Raw genomic sequence first — 26,636 nt, 5'->3', positions numbered from 1 at the left:
CATATGGATCCAGTACTGTGGTACAACCAAACATTGGTGAGATAAGTTACTGTACATGTCGATACCAACTGATCAGTGAAGTGAGGGGGGAGGGGGAGGGAGGGATGGGTAAGCAAGGACAAAGGAAGCTTGCTTCCTACGTGAGTTGTTTTCATTCGCAGATCTACTAAGAATTTTTTGTTTGAAATGCCAGGCAATCTGTGGGATTACTCAAACAGTGTTTCCTAAACTCTGACATTTCTGCATGATATGTACATCAATAATCAAGCAAGACCATCCCTGGGGATTCTCTTCTTAATTGAACATTAAATTGTATTTTTGACATGATCCACTGCAGGAAAACGTGTGGTATCTTGTAATAAGACTGCACATGTTACTAACAATTTAGTGCTAATTTACTTAGCATGTATGTAGTAATCTTATTTTTGTCCATTTTCAACCAAGGCCAATAACTGTCTGAATTACAAAATTGGATGTGTGAATCTGCCTCTCAATTGGGAAAGGTCAGGGATGTTAGTTGCTCTAAACCAAATAATAAATCATTTGAGCAGGGAAGTGTGTTTTATTTCATAAACAAACATCTGTTCCGTCTTTTGCCATGGTAATTAACGATCAAGGGAAAACTCCAGCTAGACTCTTTCGATAGTAGAGATACTTCCTGATTGCAACAGATATATTTTCCTATTAGCACTGTGCTTGTAAAATTGAAGGCAATTCATTGAACCCAATAATGATTTAGCTATCTTAATTACCATTCAAATAGTTCCAAACGATAACTATGATGTTTTCTCAAGATGTTATTCTTAGGGAAATCAAGTAGAGACTTGCATACATATTTCTCATGATTTTGAGATATAGGTTCTTTCACAAATTATATTTATACTGAAAGTTTTTTTAGTAAATTTTTTCAGTAAATTTCAAAAAGATCTTATCAGCAATGTTCTCTCAGTGTAGCTTTTCTATACTCAATTTGAGCCAAAAATTATACATTGGCTTTCACTAAGCTTTAAAGTAACTTTGTATGCTTTTACTGTGAGATTACATATAAGAATTATTTCACAGGGAATTTAGTAAATTAAATGACATAATTTCTTTTCTTTTTTCTTTGAATGAATTTGACATAGCCATCTTTCCTTTTACAAATCAAAACTAAAGGTCATTTTCAAATACTCGGATGGATGTAAATTGTAATTGAAATTACAGTATAGGCTGAAGATATCTTTCTGATAGCAAAATAATGCAACTGTAAAGATTTATCCCATTGATGTTGTTCGGATGTTAAATATTGTCTGTTTTTGTTGATCGATACTGTTAGTTACTTTAGTCAGTCTACAGTATATCAAAGGTCATCAGTTTGAGTCACATGGTTCAAATATTAAAAACTTGATCATCAGACAAAACATCAAGACTATCATGAAAGTCTTCGGAATGTTTCTCCCTCAAAGGGATGTGATCTCGTAAGTATGACAATTGCTGACAGTGCCCATTTGCAAAAGTGTATAGTTGTCTGGAGCAACAAGTACCACAAAGTGGACAAATGTATGTAACTGGAGTACTCACCCATTGGCAACATTAATGTTATTTTCTTTAGGTGTTTGTAACTCATTAAAATGTATGGTTCAGGATTATCATTCTGTCATAGTGCTCCATTGTCTCATTGTGATTTCTGTATACCGTATTCTCGAAACGGAATGCGAGTTGCCCCAAAAAGAAACGTGAGAAGAATGCAACTTCATCTTTTCTTGAGAGGTTTACTTGCTGATGCAACAAGCAATTTTAGTTCTGCAACCTGTTTCATTACTACTGTAAAAGTACAAGCTTCTATACTTTCTGGTTATTAACTACAACATATTGTTATAAACTACTGACTTATAAGACACAAATTTGTAGATCTTACTCTTTTCTAAAAGCAAAGGATTAAACTAAACCAGACAGGAAGTTACTCTTTAGGCATGTTTACAATCTCTCCTAACAACAGCAGAAGCAGGGATACTATGAAACAACACTATGACATCACAGAATATGTCATAGGACCATAGGCTAGGTAGCTTTTCTTGGTAAACAGAGCTGTTTAGATATTAGATGCACAGGCACAAAGTAAAGTTTCTGTTGTAGAGAATTGCTGTGGAGGAGGTCAGAGTGCTTAGAAGTTAGTATTACTGTGACCTATTAAACTTAGTGGAATGTGTATCTTTCTTTGGCCTTAGTGGAAAATTAAGTATTATCTTTCTTGGAAAGTGTGATGTAAGAGGACTTCCTTTCTGTGTTACAACCTAAGAGATTGTAAAGGTGAACTTGAGGGCAATGCGTAGATCTATCTCTGTAAATACTGTACCCTGTTATATGTAATTCACTCTGGGTAATGTTAAGAGCAGTGTTAGTGCTAGGGCGTTAAAAAAAGAGGGGGGGGGGGGGGGTTCCCCCAGTCAATTTATTTTGGGGGTATTGAAATTTTTTGGGATTTTCAATTTTTTTGGGGGGGGGGATGGGAGAGGGGGTATTTCATGATATTAGTACTTTGATGTACGTTCATAGGCCCGTACAGAGTTTAAACACACATGTAGTATACAGTGCAATACACATGGGTCCACCATTGCGACCAATAGCCAGTATTTTCTTTTGGAAATATTTGACCAATCACATGGCTCCTTACAAAAATCAACAAATATTTATAATATCTCGCTTGTTATTGGCAAGGTTTGTAACTGCAGTAATGGTTCAAGTTACAGGAAGTACCAGGAATTATTGTGGGGAAATGCCTACATATGGATTTAAGCAGAAAGTTGCTAAAAAGTTTTTAGTAAAAACCAATTTTTAGACCTCTGAACTCTGACCTTTAACCTATGACATCATCAATTATGCAGGCAAGAGTATACATGATCAGGCTCCTACCCACCATGTTTGAACGTTATAGGTTTTAGGATCTAGGAGGCGTTTGCGAGACTGTTTTGCCCACTCACTCACACACACACTCACACACACGTCCTCTCATGTCTGATGTGGGGTGAAGTACAATATCTCATCTCCCTATACAAAACATATAGGGAGATGAGATAATTACTCTGGTACAAAAATGTACTGTGACAGAAGTAGGTCTCCCTGTGAGTGTTTTAGGTTTGTGTCAGCTGGCTAATCTTAACTGCACTTGAAGTATAATGTCATTGATGCAATGATGCATAACATATTCTCCTGTGGAGAAGACCGTGACCAGCTTTCAAAGAAAGGAAGTACAGTAGAATAATGAAAAGAAATCAAATTAATCTGTACGTAATGCTGTTGTCAGAAAGGCTCAGTGTGTTGTCAAGGGACATTGGAATCTAATTAACCTTCTTGCCGACGAATGTTTCCAGAGTGGTTTTAAAGATTTTGGTTCTTTCCTTTTGTTTGATCTAGTTCTAGTCTTTGACAAGTAAACTTTTTAAATTCCCAGAGCCCCTCAAGCATCTGCTTTGTCTGTGCCCATCTCATGCTGAATTGGGTGTTTTTCCTTCTTCAAAACTGAAGAGAAAAGAGCTGTGATATGAATTGTAGCAATTCTTTATATTTTGATGAATCTAAAAATTGAGTTGCAAAAATTTAGGAGATATGATCTGTTCATTTCAGCAAGTTTGAAATATTTGAATTATGAAATCTTATATCGATCAATGTCTTAAATTGAAAGATAGTATAGAAAATAATAAAAAAAATAATCAGGCAGTTTTGTTAACGACGCTTAAGCGACCGCGAATGTAGGAGAAGCCCGCAAAGGATATGGCTTACAACTTTCATGTCTGGTGGCTTCCCATTCAACAGTTGAAAGGCATTGAAGACTCGCCCCAAACCGCGTGCGGCCATCTGAAAAAGTTAACTTTATGTTGCTTGCAAGTGACGTTTTGTTCGTGTCGCTACAAAATGCAGACAGTAATGAAACGTGATACCTTGTTATCTAAAGCTGGACCTGAGATGTCCATCGCTGTATCCGTGTATCGTTTATACACTGTGCTGTGGGTATTGACCGCAGCTGTATGTACTGACTGTACACTAATGTCTAATTACCGACGGTAGCAAGCTGTGTGCATATTTTCTGGGATCAATGGTGGTGTCTTACACTTCTGTTACACCTCATTCAAAACTAAGTCAGATTACTGGCATTAGACGATTCTTTTTGCGCGAGTCTTCACACCCTTTAACTCAATTTTGAAAACTTTTCAATGTAGAAAGTCAAATGGGAAAACAGTAGATCACTCTTGGATGAAACACCCACCTTGCTACGACCCAGCCGAGGATCGAATCCCCGAACCTCCTGATTCCTAAACCTCATTGCTTCAAATGTCACTGCCTTTATCCCCACAGCCACGTACAGCACTGGTATGGATTTATTGTAAATCTTGCACCAAAAACAAAAGATGTATCAGTATACAGTCTTTCATACATATTTCCCCCCTTTTTTTTTAAATTTCCTTTCACAAAGAAGTATCAATTGAGCTATATTTAATAATACCCACCCCACTCATTAAGACTATGGGGGAAAATGTGGATTTATCCTTAAAGTTTTTACTCTTACATGAGAAATGCAACCATCCAATGATAAAGATGCCTATGATGTATATGTATGTATGTGTACAGTATATAAGAAAAGTTTGAATCCTTTTGGAAGATACCAAGAGTTAAAATGTTCCTTCATACCAGCATGAAGACTTGGACAAGTCTAAAAATCACAACACAAAGCCACTTGTGTTTGAAGTTATGTTTTTTTCTTTTTTTTAAATTTTTTATCCATCCCATTGTTATTTCCTTTGATTTCCATTTGTTTTTTATATCACAAAATTTGTGAAGTTTCGAACAAAGGCTAATACTGGTTTCATTGATACTGTATCTTATAATTTTACTTTTGACATGAAAATTTGAAAGGCATTTATTTGGCATCACATATTGACAAAATGGCAACCCCCAGACATATAACTTAGTTTCAGACAGCTGTATCATTGTATCACCCCCAAACCAGAACAGGATTTGGTTTTTAGCTGTTTGGAAGAGTAAATTCATCATATGTGTCTTTGATATAAGATGAAGATGATGGTAATTACGCTCACTTCCTCTTTCATCATGCTGTATGAGATTCAAAGACTGTATATATTTCCTCAATATATTCCATTTCTTCAGTATGCTATATTGTGTATATTCATGATCAGATTTCTAGAGTGCATCAGTGAAATATAGGTCATTTGACATTGCATGTTAGTAATGAGTTTACAAAGATTTGAAATGTCATAGCCAAAAAGCTTTGAAGGAGAAGAAGAAGAAAGGTGTTTTTTTTTGGCTGTCATTTATGCAAAGTTTTAAGTATCACAAGTGCTGAGCTCTAGCAACAACTTGAGTCTATGGTTGCCAAGGTATGTTCCAGTGAGCCATACTGGTATTACAGTCAAGTGCATACATGAGTATACAGGCTGTAGATGTGTGTGCAAGGTGAAAATGTCTGTTGTCTGAAAGTGATGTGTCCATGTTGAGAACCACGCAGATCCCAAAAGGAGATTTCAAGTTGCTACAACTTGATGTAGACTGAATTAGAGCAACATTTTACTTGATCAGGTATTTGAAAGGACAGAAATGTAGAAGGTTATGGTAGATTTTGAGATAATTAAAGGAGAATAGAATTTCAGTAGACCAACCGAAATGAGATATTTTTTCAGATATGTTCAGGTTTACAACGTGGTTCATCCTCTCTCAATTTTTGCAGAGATTGTAAATTTAGAAGTGAAAAGTGTGCTAGGAAATTTAGAAAGAAGAAGAAGAAGAAAAGAGAAGAAAAAAAATAGCATTTCATGTTTGGACCAAAGTTCAGCTGTACAGGTGTTCATATTCATTGTGTGTATTATTTTTGTTGATCTACATTTATATGCTTGTGGGTGTAAACATGGAAAACAAAATAACAAAATGCACCATTGATGCAGTTTGTTATTTGTCTCGTATCTGAGAACTGACTTCACTGTACTAAATATAAAATAAACAACAATTTTATTGTGCTTATTGTATCTGTGCTGTGCTTGTCCTTTCGGATTGATTTGTGATTACCGGAAAAGCAGAAATTCATACTGCTAAATGCGGAATAAATCCTTGTGAATGAGAGTCAATGAAATAGTCTGAATAAAGATAATTTCTTTAAACTTCTCCATTCATGTACAGTACAATAGAATTTTTCTTGCTATCGCTAAGAAACTGAAATTTATATGTACGAGGGTGGGGTGGGCAGCATTCAGACCACCACTGTTCAGTGATATTGAAATTGCCACCTGTGACAGCACCACAGGTGTTGTGAAAACCATTAATAGATTAAAATCATTGAAGATTAAAATCATTGAAGATTTTAGGGGGTCATGGCATCCTAGCCCCCTCCCTCTGGTGTCAAGGGTCTTGAACTGGAAGAAAAGGGAATAATTGAAGTATGCTGTGCTCATTCAAATACTGTGCACACGGTAGTTCGATCTGCATGCTGCTGCAAGCGATTCGGCGAAAATTAAAAATATTGATCTTTAGTTTGTTCCTGAGCATTGTTTAAAATACTGTGTCATTGTGCTACGTACTTGACACCATTTTGAAAATAGACCATTTGTTTCATGTGAGTGGATTGTAAATTACTTTGTGAATTGGATATTCTTTCTATTGATTTATCAGGGATTCATTTTGGCTGGCATCCTGTGTTATCAACCAAATGCTATATCAAAATAGTTGAAATTTTAAGGTTCTGACTGTAGTGTACATACATAGCAGAGCTCGTTTATGCACAGAATCTTAGTATTTTGAAAGTATTTTATATGACATCAACCAAAATTGCAAGAAGCTGAAGTATGTATGTATATTAGATCCTCCTGCAAGCAGGAACTCGAGAAGAAGCCTCATTGGCTTATCAAAGCCGCAAGCTGACAGAAGTCAGTCTCTTACATTCATATTTAACATCCATGATTATGAATTGTTAATTGTCAACTACTCTGTAACTGGACGATATACATTAATCTGGAAGTGACTCGAACCGGGGACCTTGTGATTGAAAGGCACTGGCATTAACCACTGAGCAGGCTAACACTCCAAAGTATTCCCTACACAGTATGTTAACATGTAGTGGCCCTCACCTCATGTACAGAACATCAACAAATGCTGTATACATACCTAGGTCGGCAGTTACTCAGCATCAATGTGCACCTTACTTTCACATCCATCACTTGAATCAGGGAGTTGTTATGGAAACTCCCTTCTTGAATCATTGTCCAGGAGGAGTACAGTGAGACCATGCATACAATGGGAAAAAATTATGTCTCATTCATTCCTACCCATGGATAGAGCAGATTAATTGTTAGTTTTTATGGTTAGTGTCATGATTGATATATAGAGACCCTTCACCCTATAGTGTGAAGTTTGGTGTGAAAACTTATGGGCTGAGAAATGGCTATGACACAGTGTGTACTTTAACAAGCATGTGCAGTATGTATTAGGTAGAGTTTGCAGTACATACAGTATGTATGTATTTTAACATACAGTATGAGTTTGTGCAGTCTCTTTCAGATGCATTGATGCTTAATGCAGTCTTTTGAATCGATTTTGGTTAAACATTTGTTTCTGGTTCCTTGCCAAAAACAAATCAAAATTTTTACAATGGTTATTGTGTGCATGTTTATGTGTGTGTGTGACATACCTTGGCTTGTAAAAGTCCATAACTGAAAACAAATACACACTGGTGGTTTAAAGTTCATGCTTGGACTAGTGGATGTACATTAGGGAGTACAAAAACCATATTGTTTTCTGTTGCCTTAAAAGGTCAATTCAGGTCACCAGAGGTTGAATTCTGAACACCTCATAAACTTGACAACTCCAAACAGCTGGGATGAACTTCATGCATGGAGGTTTCTTCATGCATGGAGGTTTACCTTTAATAGTGAATGCAACAACCCTATTGTTTTTTATGCCTTGCCAGAGGCAGAAGGAATCTATGCAATGGTGATGGTATGTGTGTGTGTGTGCCTTTGTGTATGTGACACTTGCTTATAAACAAAGTAACTCAAAAAGTGCATGGTGGATTAACTTCGTACTTTGTATGTGGATCAGTCTTATTGAGTACAAGAACTCTATTCTTTTTTCTGTGAAGTTCTGTGGTCAGATTTGTCTTGCTTTAAATAACACACTCAAGCAGGCTCTTATCAGTTTTCACCCTCTGAGCTTCAAGGTGTCAACATGTTATCTCAAATGGTGGAAAAATTGGCTATTTTCTGTATGATTTATACTAGATGACTTTTGCTTTGGCATTGTATTATATATATAAATACATAATATATAATTTTATTTAAAATATAATTTGAAGAATTGAATAATAAATATTTTTGAATAAATAACAATTGAATAATAAAAAAAACTTTGAATATCAAATATAAATCGAATTAGTATAATTTGAATTAATGTAAAGTAACTATTCCAATTGTGTGTGAGCCATCACAACTAGTTGTAGACTTCACATCAAATAATCTATGCTCTTCTAGCTTTCACTGAATACTGTGGTAGGATTTGTCTATTACTTTGTACATACATGTTGAAAAGTCTGTTATGCAAATTTCCAAACCTTCCAGGCTATCAAATTTCCATGTTTAATGTAAATTGTAAATGATTTCAGTCAGTAATATAATTATGCCACTGGCATTTAGAAGCGAACCACAGTCTCTCTTTAAAAAACACATGTCAAGCAGTAGTTCAGTAAAGTGGACAAAAAGGACTGGCCAATTAAGAGGAGGTTTCCCTTCCTGACTGATTCATGTGAGTACCAGAGTTTTAAGACTTTCAGAGATACACATTTCTGAAGAGTGAATTACAGTTGGGAGGGAGGAACAGACTTGATGATTAATATTCTTTCAGACTCTAGGAGTTGGCTTAATTTCCTGCGTAGATAGACGAGATGGCCTCCCGTCGTTACCTGCAAAGATTTGATCAATCAGCATTTATTCGGACTGTAATTAGGTTATTAAGAATCTTCTTCCCCTTGATTGCAGTTTGAAACAGTTCATCTGTGCTGTCATTATATGTTAATTATGCTAATTATTACTCAATATATTTTGTATATGAGGACTCTACCATAGTCCGATTTGTGGATGCATTTTGATTTTGAAGTGTCTTGTGTTCAGCCTTATCTGAACTCCAAATTGGACCAGTTGGACTTGGAACTAGACCTCAAACTTGGACTCAGATCTATTTTACTGGACTTGTTTACAGCCCAGCTGAGGTTACTTATCATGAATACTTGCTCTTTGCTTGTTTACTTTATTTCCAGGCTAACCTGTCTCTTCACAATTTAAACACTCTCGCTCCTCTGTGCCTAGATTCAGTGGTGTAGCTAGTGGGGTCCAGGGAGGGCACGTGCCCCGGGTTTAGGGGGCGCTGAAATGGGCGAATGAGGGTAAAAAAAATAAGCACTTTTTAGAAAAAAATGACGAAATTGATGTATGTCGTCAGGCTTAAAAATTTAAACTTACTAATAAGAATCTGAACTGAATATAGTTGTTTTTTTTAGCAAATTGATAGATTGTGATTTCTTTTCAGTCCATTTTGACCGTTTCTCTTTTTTATTATTCTGTTCTGTATTCTGTAATGACTACATGTCACAGAAATTTCGGTTATTTCAGTATACAGTTCCAAGGCAGTAGATTTCGAAAGGTGGAAATATCATAGGTGTAGGGGCACAATTTGATTTAGGGGGGGGGGGGCTGTAACGACTTGCCCGAAAAATATAACCAAACATGTTCGCGCGCTTCTCGTGCAATTTATTTTTCTTTCAGTAGTGGGGGGGCGCAATTTTCTACCCTTGCACCTGGGCGCCAAAACCTCTAGCTACGCCACTGCCTAGATTGGTCTGGTGACCTTGGCATTTTCACGTTAAATTTATTGTAACGTGTTACATATGATGCAGTGTAAATATCTTACTTCCTGTTGGAACAGCTTAATGTTGTGGAAGAAAAAAATCGCCAATATTTATGCCTTCTATTTTTTGAAGACTTCTTAATGGTAAAGAAAGTTACCTGCAAACGCATCCACTCACTCTTCCAGAGCCGTCACATATTTTTAGTTAACTATGCATACAGTCGTATTTGATATCAAGCATGATCATAATTTACAGTTTGAAGGGTCTAGAAGTAGTAAGCAGAGGAAAAACTTTGGAAATGAAAGCTTGTCTGGTAAATTGAATTGAAATGGTTCTAAATTGCATTGTATCTGCTTTTGATAGGCAGCCATTTCAAAGCGCCAAAGGCATTTTTTGGTGACGTTTTACAAGTATTCCTTGGAAAGGTGTTTTTCTCTTGTCTATTTTAGCTGTTGGAGAGAAGAGTGGCAGGGTTTAGGCACTTAGTAAAATGAAAACATTTTTTTTTAAAGAAAGATACTGTACTGTCTTCGCACTCAAGAAAAAGGTTAGCAGTGAAGAGAAGATTAGCTCAGTATAATCGCTGAAAGCTGTGAAATGTCAACCGTAAACAAACGTATCTGTTATTACGAAAGGTCAGCTGCTTATAAGCTGCGAGTGATTGGTGTCACACGAATGCCCGAAACGGTGTTAATGGTACAGAGAAGCTATTGCCAGAAGGGTCTAGGCATTTAAGAAACGAGCAAGAAGGACAAAAACACACAAAATGAAAGAGAAGATAAGATAAGAAGGTGAAATGGTGAAATATGTTCAGTTTGTGATTTGAAGGATACAGTGATGGATTAGGTGGTGATAAGTGTCCAAAAAACTGGCTTTGAAAAGGTCAAATTGTTTAAACTTTAAAGACAAAAGTAATATCCATTCTCCTTCTAATCGTCTTTTTTACCGAAGAGCAAAGAAGTAGGAGATGTTATTCACATTTGCTCAGGTGTTGTGTGATTTTTGCAAAATTTTGTGTTGAAGCTGAAATTTTGAATAGTTTATATACATATATAAAAATATATATATGTTCATTTGCCTTGGTCATTTATTTCCATTTTCATTAACAGACTCAGTTCAAAGTATCTCTTTTGAGATCCAGCCTTAGGATTCACGAATGATTTCGAGTTGGTTAGCATAATGATCGATCAATCCCTAGAGTAAGGCAAAATATGCCAACAAAACAGAACTTCCATTGTTTGATACAGGTGGCAAAAGCCTACAGTGAACTGACAACCTTCTTTACTAGTTTGGATCTCTAGACATATTTATTTCAGTATACATGGTCTAGTTAGGTTAGGGTGTCCGCATGCAAAGCAGGAGGCCCGGGCTTGAATACCCATGGAGACTTGAAGTTTTTTCACTGTTCGGATCCTCCAACTCATTACAATTTCAAATGTGTATATATATGTATATATTTTCAAACAATTTGCCATTCAAATCTACCTCTTCGATCTGGGAATTTAGCTGTTTATTTTTGGACTCAATTTTTTTCCTAGCTTTACAGAAGTACTCCTTTTTCCTTCCCCCTTCTGGACATGTCGGACTCCGAACATTATGGCTGCTGTCAAATATGTTTGTCTGTGTAAGCTCCAGTATAGTAGGGTACATTGTCAAGGAAAAAAAGGCACACATCCAATATTCTCGCCACAGGCAAACCTAGTAAATTGCTGAAGTAGACTTTCGTTTGAGGGTATTAATTAATGACGTCAACACTATAGAATATCATTTGTGACCAGCTGATGTTGGAGTCCTGATTCTGAAGGCCTACAGTATTCTGACTCAAAAATAGTTGGGAACATTCCCAAACCTTTTGAAAAAAAATTGCCATGCTACTCTCGTCTTGGGAGGCCCTTTTTTGACGATAATTGTTTAGCTTTCAAGGATAGATTATTGGTTAGCCCTAAAATGTGTGTGTTGACTTCATCTGAATATCAAACACACAACTAGGCTATGTTTTGTAGGGGGTTGGTTTTCTTGGTATATGAAAGCACAGATTTTATCGTGAAAAATATTGGTAAAATAATAGTTTGAAGAACTTTTTTGTCTTCTCAGATTTAAAGCATTCCTGTTTGTAGTTCTGAGCAAATTTGCAAAATGCCAGGATGATAACATTTCCATTGCAAACAAAATGAGACAGAGAAGTGCATTGTACTTTGATTGATTTAACTGTAAGATAACAGTCAGCATTTTATGCCTTGGGTATTTGCTCAAAAATGCTGAAAGTACTTTTCTGGAGGCTCCGAATCAATCAATTAATTATCCTCAAACAAGGAGGTGTATTAATGTAAATTTACATTTGTCATCAAGCGACTTGGTGAGGGAGACTGCTTTGAATGTGACAGTAAAATTGGTCTTTGAAGTCCCAGCATAGGGTGGCCATTTGGTAATTTTTTTAGCAGATCTGTAAGGGGGGGGTGGGGGGTGAGAGGGGGTGGGGTGGGGGCAACTGCGTTGACCTTTAATTTACACTATTAGAGTTATAATCTTTGACAACCTCTGGGTTAATGTTAAAAAATAGACATGAAAGCATTCGGATATTAAATTTGTTCCAGTATTTACTAAGTATAAAGGTTTATGATTGCCTGTCTTCGTGTAGGAAATGCTGTCAATTTCAATGCTGATGCTTAGGCATTTAGTCAGTCTTAACACTTTCAGGACCATATTGAAGCCAGAGAGCATGGTGGCCAATTGGCTAAGGCGTCAGACTTGTGATCCAAGGATTGCTGGTTCGATTCCTGCGTAGTTCATTACGTTGTGTCCTTGGGCAAGATGCTTTATCTCACTTGCCTCTCTCCACCCAGGGATTAATTGGGTACCTGTGAGGTAACTTGCCATTGGGTGCAGTATATAACTACAGCCGACTAGAGGGATTGTCTCTGGGACAGGTTATCATTGACCAGGGGTAATATAACTTCTGTAAAGCACTTTGAGACCTATTGCTGGTATAAAGCGCTATATGAATTTTTTGTTGTTGAAATTTTAAATTCACTATTAAAATCAATGCCTTAGACTTTTTGATTCCCCTCCCTTGGAAGGGTGCGGGGGGGAGAGGGTGGTTTAAGTATAAGTTGGAATGAAAACTGGCCTATTGTGTTATCCAACAGCTGTACAATGAAATAATGCCGTGCAGGACATTAACATTGAATGAATGTGTTGCTTTCAAGCAAGAAAACACCACCTAAACTTTCAGTCCCTGAAAGAATGCCGAAAGGCATATAAGTCATAGTCAATTCCTTCTTTCAGGACCTATAGTAGCCATCGCTCTTTAAAGAGGACTTTAGGAAGAAAATTTTAATTTAATGTGTACATGTTGTAGAGCATTATAAAACAAACACTGACAACTGTCTAGGTTGTTTTACTATATATCACTTTAAAGCTTTTGAGAACTGACCCTTTTAACAGCTGTAAGGTTCCTTAATTAAAAGAGACTGGATTATGAATTAAATATCATCCACTAGATGAGTTTGGCAGATATAGTCAACTCAGAATATCAATAGGCAAAAATCATATGACTTTTCTGGCTGTAAAGAACACGTTCACAAAACATTACAATTAAAAATGGGTGTCATACATCATAAGTGTGCTCTGTTGCTCTAATGAAGTTTATAATTAGTGTAGGGTATGTATTATTTCATCGGGTTTATCAGAGATTTATAAAGCAATGTAATATTTAACATTAAAACATGTAGGCTTACACTGAGGAGCATCTGGACATCATCATCATTATCAATTCAGCCTTCAAAGTAGCATTCCAGAGATTAAGCCCGTCTTGAAAGTTGGAATTAGCAATAGAAACATTACACTTGCACTAACATTTTTTATCTTTTTCTTGATATGAATTTTCATGACAGGTCATATCAACTAAGAAATTCAGTCACCACCTGAAGTCACCTTTTTTACATATTGTGTAGACTTGTGTATTAAGGGTAGTCAGTATAGGCCCCAAATTATAGCATGCTATAATTTGCTAGAAGTTCTCAAAAGTACTTTCTTAGAGGTCTTAAATCTCCAAATTGTTCTCCAGACATTTTTAAGGAACAAACAAGATGACTGAATATCCCAATGAGGAAAAATTTCTTCAAAGGTTGTAATGAAAACAGTTTCAAAGGTTGTAATAAAGACAGAATTTTGACCAAAGGTGACTATATTTGAATATCTAGCATATTTAGAGCCAATACAGCATGCCTTTAAAGGCACTCAAGACTGGCCCCAAACCGCGGGCCATGCTCTGAAAAAGTTAACTTTCCGTTGCTTGATTACCGGCATTAGACGTTTCTTTTGCGTGAGTCTTCACACCCTTTAAGTATCTCCACCATCATACATGGCTCTATCAAGGAATGTCCTGATCACTTACATGGTCAGAGCTCTAGAGTGTGTGCATGTTTGAGATAGAAGGATGCTAATTAGGTCAACATAAACATTCTATAGGCTAGGAATGTCTAGTATTAGGTTTCTCTCAAGTGCATCGGTTACCTGAGCTGATGATGATCTTATATTTGTTTACATTCAACATTGGGTTGTATGCTGATACTGTGCTTTCATTAAGCGATACACCTGTGGTATCTTTAAACCATTAAAACAACTGGTTGTGTTTGCAGATGGAATGTCTTGCAATTTGCAAGTACATGTTACTAGGTTGTGGCAGTAATGTCACAACAAATTATTAAATTTTTCATGACAAATTGCTGCTTTTCAAAATAAACATGAACATCTAATTTACTTCAGTCCTCTCTGGCCTGTCTCTATTCTACTAATAAATGCACTTAATCTACCTAGCCTAACACAGTTGGTAACACAACAGCGCTGTGCCGCCACTGACCTACACAGTTGCCTATACAGTTGCCTGGCCAGACATTTGGAAAGTCGGGATGGGGGTGAATATCTAAATGATCTGTACAACATTTGGGGGGAGGGGGGGGGCTCATATAATGCAAGGGATGGAAGCTTGTCCGAAAAATGCCAGCTGCATAACATTTCACAAATGAATAACAAACCTGAAAGACCCAACAAATAAATTTCATGATTTATCCAATGTTAGGCTTAACAGCTACTGCATGGTAACGGTTACAATTCAGTAAGGTTACATTTGTAAAGGTTAGCTTTCCCGTCACAAAAGAAAGCAACCATTACTTGATCAATAGAAAGTAAAAGTCTAATTTTATGGCTTAAAAGGATACAATTAGCTTTTCTCGGTAAAAGGATTTTCATATTGTAATTAACTCTGACTGTGATGTATTGTGGTATTATGTGCAAACTTAATATTTCTTCTCTGTCATTCATTAAGCACGTCTACAACATGCGCTGTGCATGATGTAACAACAAAGAATTTGAGATACAAAGAGTGTAAAAAAAAAGATATGGGGGGGGGGGTTAATGTATTGGATTACAAAACAAATGTCAATGGCTTTCTTAGATCTCATTAATTACTGTTTTTGTCATCAAACAGTAGGCGGAAGTTTTTGCCAATGATCTGCAACATGGAAATTTCGTGTAGGGTTGTATGTTTTATCCTTTTTTTTTCTGTTGGATGAAAACAAAATTGTACCTAACACAGAAATGAAGAAAAATGAAATTTTAACGATTTTAATTATGATAATGTCATTAACAGACCTTAATTTATATTATTGATGCTTACAGGCAACTTTATAGAAGAAAAATGATAGTGACATTCCAGTACTGTATGTATGTAACAAGGATAGCTGCACCCTTCCCCAACATAAAATTTCCATTTAGCAATTGCAGAGTATTGATAAAAACTTCAGCTTACTGTTTGATGACAAAAACAAGTGATTAAATGAGATCTGAGAAACCCATCTTGTGGTTGAAATATTGCTGCTCATGTTTGTTTGTCTTCTTTTCAAGTCAAATGGCTTGGTTAATTAACCACATCCTTCATATGTTTTGAAAATAAGCATGATCAGTTTTATGAATTCAAATTGTAATGTACTCCAAAATTGATTTGCAAAAATGGGTGAACATTGAGAAAGGAAGTTCATTGCTGTGATAATGTTATAGTCAGCTACCATATAGTATCTTATTACTTAATTAGGGAAAGACATGATTGAGATTAGTCCCAATATACATCTCAATTAGTGGATCATGCTAAAAGGAGGATGTGTATTTAATAAAAGAAGAGTTAAGGCAGTATTTTAGTCTGGATATATCATAGTCTAAGAAAAGGGAAAACTTAAAAGAGTGCTAGTAAAGTTTCTACAGCTTCTTTGGTTTGACAAGATACTCACCTAAATATATGCTAAAACTCTGGAATGCCCCTTTAAAAGCTAAGTTGATGATGAATGTCAGCTCCTCAGTGCTGGCCTAGATGTTAGTGTTTGTGTTTACCCTTTCTTTTATAAATTCAAACAACTGAACCAAAACATGTTCCTTTTAACATCAGATAAACAACAGAGCAACCTTCACCCTTGGCTGACATACCATTAAAAATTTGTAACGGCATTGTAAACATGTCATCTGAGGCCATGGAACTCTTGTGTTTTCGTGTCGAAGTCTGTGTTGCTTCTTGGAAAGTCACCTAATGGTCTGTGTATTAGACTAAATAGTCCAGTCACTTTAATTGATGAACCTCACATTATTACAGAGTAATTTTGCAAACTTTTGAAAGTGTAACAGAAGTACAACCTGCACTGATATCAGTGGTCTCTTAAAGGCATTGAAGACTCGCCCCAAACCATGTGCCGCCATCTATAAAAAGTTAACTTTCCGTTGCTTGCAAGTGAAGTTTTTCTCTTGTCGCTACAAAATGCAGACAGTAATGAAACGTGATAACTTGTTATCTTTTATCTAGACCTGAGATGTCCACGCTGCTATGTTCACTGTGTTGTGGGTATTGACTGTAGCTGTATGTATTGACTGTACACTAGTGTCTAATTACCGAAGGTAGCAAGCTGTGTGCGTATTTTCTGGGATCGATGGTGGTGTCTAACACTTCTGTTACACCTCAATCGAATCTAGGTCAGATTACCGGCATTAGACGTTTCTTTGTGCGCGAGTCTTCACACCCTTTAATGGTCCACAACACTTCGAAATTATTTTTGTGCCTAAAGTCACCCCCGTTAAGTTGACTGTATTAATGGCACCTTGTCAAATTTTATCACTATCAGTTACTACTCCTCCCATATTTCATGTACCATACCATACATACATGGCATTTATTGCCTTTTTTTTGGAAAAGTAATTAAACAATGTGTTGTTAGTGGTTTGCTCAATGCAAACACAACCAGCTGCAGTAACTTTGGGCACCTGTTTTTGGGCAAGATAATATTTATATGTAGATATATACATTTATGACTAGGATCTGTACTTCCTGGGGTGAACATGAATATAAGCTTTTATTAATTCACTAACTGCAAGAAACTGCAGGTTTGATAGCTACAGTAAACAAGCCCAGTCTAACAAGACAATTTTGAGTCAGTAGATGTTGATACTCAAATTGATTGATTATAAAATTGATTAACCACTTGCTTCCATTGTTTAACACTTTTCCCAATTAAAATTTGTCTCAATTAGCAGAAATATTAAAACTACAATTTGTGTTGAAATTGTCACAATCCACTGGTACCATATTATACCTTAAAAACATAAATATATAAATACTCCTCCTCCCCCCCCAAAAAAACCCAAAGAAACAAAGGGTATTGTTATTTAAGTCCAAATTGCACCAGTTATGAATTATTTTGAAAAACTTTGAAGGTTTGTGAAACCAATTTTAAAAGGAGTACATTACTTTTGTGCTAGAAGAAGATACAGCAGGGAGCTAGGGTTCTCAGTTCGGGGTAGAGACCACATTCCCATGGCAACATGGCAAGTTTAAAGGCATTGAAGACTCGCCCCAAACCGTGTGCGGCCATCTGAAAAAGTTAACTTTCTGTTGCTTGCAAGTGAAGTTTTCTGCTTGTCGCTACAAAATGCAGACAGTAATGAAACGTGATACCTTGTTATTTTTAGCTGGACCTGAGATGTCCATTGTTGTATCATTTGTACACTGTGTTGTGGGTATTGACCGCAGCTGTATGTTTTGACTGTACACTAGTGTCTAATTACCGAAGGTAGCAAGCTGTGTGCGTATTTTCTGGGATCGATGGTGGTGTCTAACACTTCTGTTACACCTCATTCGAAACTAGGTCAGATTACCGGCATTAGACGTTTCTTTGTGCGCGAGTGTTCACACCCTTTAAGCACTACTCTTGTGTATCCCGATATTGTTTATCCGAAATTACCAGTAGTGCATGATGGGTAATTGTGTGTTTATGTTCTGGGTACTGTACACATGGCCATAATATGTCATACCTTAATTTTTGTTTGAGCCTCTTTTTAACAACCCACTACAAATTAGATACTTAAAAAGAAAGAAGTTCAAAGACTAGAAATTTTCATGTGGCATTTAGAGCCAACTGATCCTTGCCATCTTAAAGCTATGTTTATAATCTGCAGTGCCTCTCTATTCTTAAAATGTTATCACCTTTTATATAACAGAGAATTGAAGACTAGTAGCAAGTCCCAGCATCAACTCTCTCTCTCTCTTTCCGATGGCCATCTGATGTCGCATTCTTTGACTTCAGTAATGAGGTGATTGTTACCATTCTACCGTTGTAGATCGCTTCATACAATTCAGCGAGGCCTTTTCATTCAAGAAAAACTCACGACTGATGAAACTTTCGTGCGAATAAAGCAAAGGTGAGTGACTTTTGCATCCTTTTTGCGAAAAACCTTTTTCTTAAAAGACCTCTAGGGTACTTAAGTAAGGTGGTCTAGATGCTAGAGCTAGGTGAATTATAACCAGCTTTTCTGATATTTCACAGAATTCTCTCACCTGTATACCTGTCACCAGAGTTGCATTGATACCAAATTGCTAAACCTGGATAAGGAGATGGGAAGGGATAAGAAAGTGGAAATAAAGTATTCTTCTGAATCAGTAATTTCCCTTTGCAAATTTGAAACCTCTTTCCCCCTCTCTGTCCCCACCTTATTGGATTCCACCGTGATGTGTTACAGTAGTAGATACAGTTTATAATTTGTAATTTGCAAATACTGTTGGTGTTCTTCCATTCAAATGGAATTGATTCTATTTTTCATGACATACATATTGGAAGTGTTTACCACCCTACCCTTCATCCTCTTTGTTTAAGTAAGATAAGTATATATGTAGAAACCAGTAGATCTGATGAAAAGCTGTTCCGGCTTTTCAAGTAACTATTCACGCCAAGTTTACGATTTAATCTAAGTCTTAGCTCATAACCTACCTACCTGGAGCAGCTTATTGCTTTCGGCAAATTTTGTTTGAAGTTGCAGCCAGGCTATATATGCTTTTTGGCGTTGTTAAAACTGGTACCTGCATAATTTTATCAAAATCTGCAGATAGATTTGAAATTTAGAGTGGGACTGGTTGCATTGGGTTTGTAGCTTATTAGCACGCTGACAAAGCTACACAAATCCAAAGATCTTTGATATTTCTCATGGTAATTGATGGATATGCAGACCATACACAATTGGCTACTCGAAAGTAGCAAATTATTATTCTTATACAATTCAGTCCAATAAGTATTATTTTGTTGTGACCAAAATATAAAGTTAAAAAATTATTTTATCACTTGCTAATGTTTGAAATTGATTCCTAATTTCCTTGTTACTGGTACGACTTTGGTGGATGTTAATAACAAATAAAGTTTCATCATCTTTCCATATGGCGGAATATGTTACTATGAGTTTTGTACAGTACGAATTCAATGCAATATGAGAGCACTCCATTGTTACACTCCATTGTTACTCAATTCAGTCCAATAAGTATTATTTTGTTGTGACAAAAATTTGAAGTTAACAGATTATTTTATCATTTGCTAATGTTTGAAGTTGATTACTAATTTCCTTGTTACTGGTATGACTTTGGTGGATGTAAATAACAAATAAAGTTTCATCATCTCTCCGTATGGCGGAATATGTTACTATGAGTTTTGTGCAGTATGAATTCAATGCAATATGAGAGCACTCCCTTGTTACACTCTATTGTTACACTCCATTGTGACACTCCCATTGCCATGTACAATGTACATCTCTTTCAAGAAATGAAGTGGTGTAACATTTGGAATGACAGAAAAACAAATGAAAGTGTATAAAACCCAAAATAAAATAAGTAAGCTTGTCATGCCAATCGTTTCAGATAAACGTGGCATATATGTTATCGCCCATGTATGTGGTGAGCCATTTTCCGGTAGATGACTTCAAACTTCAAGCAGTGTATCAGTTGTTCAACATTAAAACACAGACTAAGGGAATTAATTGCTGACAGATGTGGAAATTGTGAATTTCGCTTAAAGTGAACTTGAGAATTTTTGGTTAAATTGGAATATGTCTTTTTTTTCCCAGAACAAGACATGACAATTTTTGGTTAACTTGCCATAGGTTAACAAGTACTGTAACCTATGCAGTCATGTTGGCATGTGTGTGTATGTATGTATGTGATGCCCTAGCTTGTAAACCTATTTTTTTTTTGATTGGAGGTCATATATGCCTGTTAGGATGGCCTTATGTAGTGTCAAGTTTTTGCACAATTTGGTGGAGGTCAGAGTTCATTTAAGGTTACAGGTCAAAACATGAAATCCGGGTAAACATGATATCTCAAGATAGGAAGCTCTATTGGCTCTCATATTTTGCATGTGGCTTCCCTATAATGAGTATGAGAACCTTATTGTATTTGGTGGAGGTCAAAAGGTCATTTGGGGTCATCAAAAGGTCACATTCTGTAAAGCCTTATAATCACAAACCTTGTAAATACGGTAATATCCCAAGATAGGTTAGTTCACTAGCTCATTTGTCACGTGTCTTTCTTGCAGTGAGAACAAGAACCTTAGTATTTTGGGTCTAGGTTAAAAGTCATTTGGGGTCAGCAGAGATCCAAATGTACTTATATGAAGAACTTTACCTTCAAAAGAGATTATACATGGTAGATTACCAAAATTACAAGCAAACTCGCTCCACAATTTTGGTATAGGTGAAAGATCATTTAAGGTTTGCAAAAGGCAAATCCTATGAAGTTTCTAAAGGTCAGGTCTCAAAGAAGGTGTGAAACTTAAGCTGATTCTTGCTTTTTGGCAGCTTTTATTAGTACCCTAATTGCATGTTCCTCCTTCATTGCAACGTGTGCACCACCACCATGGAAATTTTACTCGATTGTAACGAACTGATACTTGGACATGTTCATTTCACTGGAAAAGCACCCTCAAGCAGCAAATATAGCCCTGCATCAATTCCTAACGAAAGAGACTTTGCTGGTATATGTGCATTATTTAGAAAAATATAAAGGGTTACATGATAACATCTACACCACTTTATTGAATGATAGGGCCATAGGGATGTTCTAACTTTCACCATTATTACAGTATGCATGTTCAGACAAATGTTATTCCACTTAATTTAAAGTAAAAGGGACAAAATTGCCATGACTATTACTCAATTATGCTGATGTTTCAAAGTTTGACCAAAGCTTCAAACTGTTTACCGTTGTTATTTTTTTAAGGTAACACTGCCTGAACCAGAAAGAGAAACTTTGATAATAACAGAATATCAGTTTCTACTTTAGACTTTATAGGGGCCTCAATCCCCCCAAAGAGTTGAAATCCAAACTGCAGTTAGATCTAATTTGTTCAAATTGACTTTGAAAGGAGCAAAGAATTTCTGTCAAATCTTGAAAAAAGCAGAAGAAAGGCATTGCAACCTTTGACAAGGATAGCAGCAGCCAAGTTGAAATGGAATGGACAGTCACTTAAAATTATTAAAGTTGTTTGAAAGTATTTTTGTATCAGTATCTCTTGCACTGAACTACTGTACATTCAGTACCCCAATACATGTTGGATGTACTGTAAAGCCACATTGTAAATACACATTGTAAATACACATGTATACTATAATGACTACTGAAAATACATGTAGCTAACATTAATTATTATACAGTGGAATATTATATTTCAAACTTCTCAATCTCTGAATCTTGGTCCATGTACATATATCTATCTATTTTATAGAATTACAGATTTACAGACTTACCCATTGAATTTGTCACATATGACAATAGCTTACAGTGTATATATTGTGATAAATTTCCATTAGTTTGATTGTCTATTCATTTTGATTCTGAAATTACTGAGCGTGCACCGTAAGACAATTGGATATTCAATACGGCATTGTTCATGATTAACTAAGTCAAAGACTTTTAAGGAGGGGGAAAAAAGTATGTCAGTTCATCGTAAAGGTTAAATGTATTTAAATAATCCCAGGGTACTTTCAGAATTACAAATTCTATCAAGGTGAAGCACTTTATGGATCTTGTTATTTCCTGAAAGTCTAAAAGTTGAACTTTGAAGCAATTATAGTTGTAATATCATACTAAAGTTACTTACAACGAGGTGGGTATACTGTAATTTAAGTTATAATTTATGAATACCATCATATACTGTATATAATAATCAAGTGTAGTGCATAGGTACAACCTGCAGAATTAAGACAGATATCTGTTTTTACTTCCTTGTTTGTTTCTACGGATAAATTAATTTGGGACTTGATTTATTGCCCATTGTCTCTAATCATGTCAAGTTGACCGTAAGCCATGGACTCTGACATTGTTCCACAGGTTTGAGATGGGGAGGGTGGGAGAGGAGGGAGAGGGAGGAAATTATTGATAAGTATGATTTCATGGTCCCCACCCACAGGTGTTGGGAGGGAGTCCTGTCAGCAAAATTTTAGTAAATTGTTAACTTTACAGTCCAGTTGAAATGGATTTTTTTGAGTGGAAGTAATGTTGCATACTGGTGCTAGCTTTATACTATGCTTCGAGTCTACACATCTGGAATACTCCCATAAAGGCTGAATCGATGAGGATGTTGGCTCTGCTGTTCTGATGTTATTGATGAGTATACAGGGGCTATACATGTTGGACCTAGATGGCTCTGTATTCATGTGGACCCACATTCATTCAAGTCCATTTGGCCATTTCAGATTCTGTTGGGTCATTATTTCAGTATTCCTCGGTAGTAATACTATACGTCACAGTTCACACGATACCTGGCAAGCTTCAACATGTTCAGTAGTTTTAGAAGTGGTATGAAGGTCATTTCCATTATAAGTTTACTTGTATAATAAACACAAACTAAGTAATTACAAGTAAAAGTAAAAAATAAAGGTTTTCAAAGAAAAACAAAACCAACAAGGATTTGTATCAAAAGTGAAACTTTTAAACTGGCTAGAACAGCATGTTAATATTTCACAGTGTATATAAAAATTTAATGTAATGCTCAACAATTATTAAAGGGATTTGCTACTCAAAAATTTTCAAATGTGTCTGTGATATTTCACATAGGAAGACTGTTCTTTCTGGATATTGAAACATTTTGGTTTAAAAGTCTATATTGTAAAGTCCTTATGAGTGAATGACATGTTTGATGCCCACAAGGGATCGCTACAAATCTATTCTGGTTCTCACTTAATTCTTGGACAAATTTAACTCACTCGCTCTACATTAATCAGATAGTTATTTTGAAATTTGAGCAAATTGTATTGCAAAGAATCACAAACCTAATTGGCTTCCAGGTGAATGAATATAAAACTCGTCATTATGTTATGGTTAGTACATGAATGTGGTATGTTTGCTGGATTAGTCATGACTTTCTGCCAAGTTATAAACATGGAGGAGACACTGAAAACTGAGGTAACATTCAATGAAATAAATGAACCATGACGCTGATTTCCCTATTCTGCTGCATGCTAGGAATGGTTGCTAGTAATTAAATGCTAGCTAATTTAAAGAGGTCATGAAGTGGTGGGTTTTCATGTCTTGGAATGTCTTGAATGATTCGTGTCCAAATTCTTTGATTTCTGTCATCTTTTGGAAAATCGTGGAGGTGAAATCCGTATTTACTTGTGGTGGAGCAACCTGCAACCACACATGGGCTTGGCACATTTTACAGTTACAAGATAAATTTATGTAAAAACAAAACTCCAAACACCGAGTCTCGGTTACTACAGAGCACTGCAACAGTGTAACGTTTGGTGTTCTCAGACATTTAAGAATGTTAACATAGCGTCCGGGTAGTGAGCTGAGTTCCTCGACTGATGTCATGCCGCATTACCGTATATTTACAACAATTTTTTGAAAGTATTTATTACCCTCAAATTTTTGATTGTTTATTCCTCGAGGATATAAGCTACGTTTTACACAAATTGGGTATCATTGGAAAGCTACGAGTGTACAGAATACGATGATAAAGTAAAATCTGTCCATTGCATAACTTAATTAAAGGGAATACTGGTCATTGAACAATTGTCTGACCATTCATATCTTATTAAAATTTGGAATTCCTGTGTCTTCTCTATGTCTTTAATTTTTTATTTAATTTCGACCTTCTCTCCTTCGTACCTCTCCTTTTCACTTGGAATTTCACTGTATAATTCATGGAGATAATCAAGGAGCCTGCACAATTCCCTAAGGTTGAATATATTTAGTATTAATATGCCAGCTCTGCTGTTTATCCATTTGGGATGTATAATTTAGTACCTAATCAATGTGGAGAGCTTTAAAGGAATATTTACAATATTTGCTAAATTTATGATTTCATTACTGATAGCCTTTATAATTTTTGGGATCATAAATTCATTCTTTTATAATTATGAATATGAATTATACCATTCTGTAGGACAATACATTACAAAGTTATTCACTTTGTATGGTAATGCCCCCAATGATTTGTGGTGAAATTATTTCCTTGTTGTTCAATAGAACCAAAGAATGAAATATGAAAATCTTGGTAGCTTTTCCTTGCCTTAACTTATTGTACACTTAAAGCTGTCTATCAAAGTACAAGCTCAGTGGTTAGTATATTGAGATTGTACAGCATTGCTATCCTAGTTTATAAGGTACTTTGTCATGCCCAGAGATATGTTACAGCTCATGGAAGCGTAAAGGCATTGAAGACTCGCCCCAAACCGTGTGTCGCCCTCTGAAAAAAGTTAGCTTTCTGTTGCTTGCAAAATGCAGACAGTAATGAAACGTGATACCTTGTTATATTTTATCTAAACCTGAGATGTCCAGCGCTGCTATGTACACTGTGTTGTGGGTATTGACCGTAGCTACAGTACATGTATTGACTGTACACTAGTGTCTAATTACCGACGGTAGCAAGCTGTGTGTGTATTTTTTGGGATCGATGGTGGTGTCTAACACTTCTGTTACACCTCATTCGAAAGTAGGTCAGATTACCGGCATCAGACGTTTCCTTGTGCACGAGTCTTCACTCCCTTTAATACTACAGGTGTATGTGGCTGACTCATGTAACCTCATTATGTACTGTACATTAATGTGCTATAAGTAACTTTGGTCATAGGGAATAGTTTGTCAACATATTGTACAAGGGTCAGTGTAGCCTTTGTGGTGAATATTCAGATTAAGATTATTTATGATAAATTTTATAAAAACTCTTTACAAAATGTTATTGTTTAAGTCAAAACATGGAAAAAGTGTTCCAGAATCACTTTTCAAATATGGCAATTTACCCAATATATCATGGTGGACACCACATGTAACACAAGGACAGCAATTGCCTTCATATTATAGCATCAGTGCCTTTTTTGAGTTACATTTATAACACACATAATCATTGCATCACATACCAGTCTCAGTCTAATGTGATTTTGACTGATTTCATGAAAATTTTTACTCCATTGATAGTTTTCCCTGCCTAAAATGATTCCAAAAAGATGAGTGCATCCAACCAATATGTGCTGAAAACCACCTCTTGATCCCCAGTGGAGGTCATAGGGGGGACCTATACAAGGAGCACCAATCCATACAAGATTTTTTGCCCTAGCTTCAACTTGTGACTGAAGTGAGTTGAAATTTCCCAGACAGAAAATTTCCATTTCATAGCTGTAGAGATGTTTGTTTACCCATATGTGAAACTATTTTGCCTAGGACACCACAATGTTAAATTGTGTATGCTGTGATACATAACTCTCTGACCCCATTCATGACTGCCTAACTCATATATAAGTCGTTAATGTTTAACTAAAGTATCACAACCAGTGTATAGTAAAGACTTGTGCTTTGCACAGAACACCTGAAATACGACGTCCCTTGATCTTATTACCCATGTAATTAAAGCTGAAAGATCAACAACAAAACATGATCCAGGAAATGATGTATCCGGTATCGTGAAATGCAAGAACGGGAAACATGCTACAAGTGCAATGAAGTATACATGTAATAAGTGTTTATACACAAGAAACCAAAGTATTTTTTAAAATATTTTATATATATTTATTTATTTTATATTTTATTTTTTATATTTTATATAAATATATATGTTTTACATATATATTTCGAGTTGGTTAGCATCATGTTTGATCTCTATAGAGTAAGGCAAAATATGTCACCAAAACAGAACTAGTATTGTCCGATACAGGTGACAAACGCCTACAGTGGCATTACGACCTTCCTTACCGGTTTCGAACCTCTGGACATACAATCAGCGTCCTTATCCTAGTGGTTAGGGTGTCCGCATATAAAGCGGAATGCCTGGTTCGAATCCTGGCGGAGGCTGGTCTAAGTTTCATCACTGTTCTTGATTTTCCAACTCACTAGGATTTCAATTATATATAGATACTTTATATGAATATAAATTTTTAAATATTTATATGAGACATATTTTAGAGCCTT

General features: G+C 36.0%; 1 protein-coding gene across 1 annotated transcript in view; it reads left to right on the top strand.

Annotated features, from left to right (window-relative positions):
- The window catches only part of LOC139964631 (cyclin-dependent kinase 14-like), an 84,932-nt gene that overhangs the window by 2,190 nt on the left and 56,106 nt on the right, over window positions 1–26,636 (top strand). Inside the window, exon 2 of the mRNA XM_071966390.1 lies at window positions 18,413–18,613. The gene's annotated coding sequence lies outside the window, so the exon portion shown is untranslated. The remainder of the gene's footprint in view (window positions 1–18,412; window positions 18,614–26,636) is intronic.

The sequence above is a fragment of the Apostichopus japonicus genome, chromosome 23, assembly GCF_037975245.1.
Source record: "Apostichopus japonicus isolate 1M-3 chromosome 23, ASM3797524v1, whole genome shotgun sequence".
In the NCBI taxonomy this organism is placed as follows: domain Eukaryota; kingdom Metazoa; phylum Echinodermata; class Holothuroidea; order Aspidochirotida; family Stichopodidae; genus Apostichopus; species Apostichopus japonicus.
The sequence above is the reverse complement of the archived record's forward strand: the minus strand, read 5'-3'. Positions and strand labels throughout refer to the sequence as shown.